General features: G+C 48.4%; 1 pseudogene; it reads left to right on the top strand.

The window, feature by feature from the left end:
- Nucleotides 1-347, top strand: part of LOC118743948 — an 8,980-nt pseudogene that overhangs the window by 6,134 nt on the left and 2,499 nt on the right.

Here is a 347-nt window from a genome sequence, read left to right as displayed (position 1 = left end):
ATCGTACAGGAGTCACGCACAGATCTCTACGATATAGAGCAGGATGTGCAGATTGCCTCGGGCAATTATGTGCTGTGGGAAATGGTGAATGCCTATCAGAGCATACAGAATGTGGTGGTGAAGTTGACGCCACGTGGCACAAATAGCACGGCAAGTTTGCTGATCAACAGCCATTATGATTCGGTGCCGGGGAGTTCGGGCGCTGGAGACTCGGGAACAATGATTGTCATAATGTTGGAAACTTTGCGTGTGATTTCGAAGTACGAGACACCGCTGCAGCATTCGATTGTGTTTTTATTCAATGGCGCCGAGGAGAATCCTTTGCAAGGATCACATGCCTTCATAAC

Source organism: Rhagoletis pomonella, unplaced genomic scaffold (assembly GCF_013731165.1).
Source record: "Rhagoletis pomonella isolate Grant_MI unplaced genomic scaffold, Rhpom_1.0 Rhpom_scaffold_00007, whole genome shotgun sequence".
Classification (NCBI taxonomy): domain Eukaryota; kingdom Metazoa; phylum Arthropoda; class Insecta; order Diptera; family Tephritidae; genus Rhagoletis; species Rhagoletis pomonella.
The sequence above is the reverse complement of the archived record's forward strand: the minus strand, read 5'-3'. Positions and strand labels throughout refer to the sequence as shown.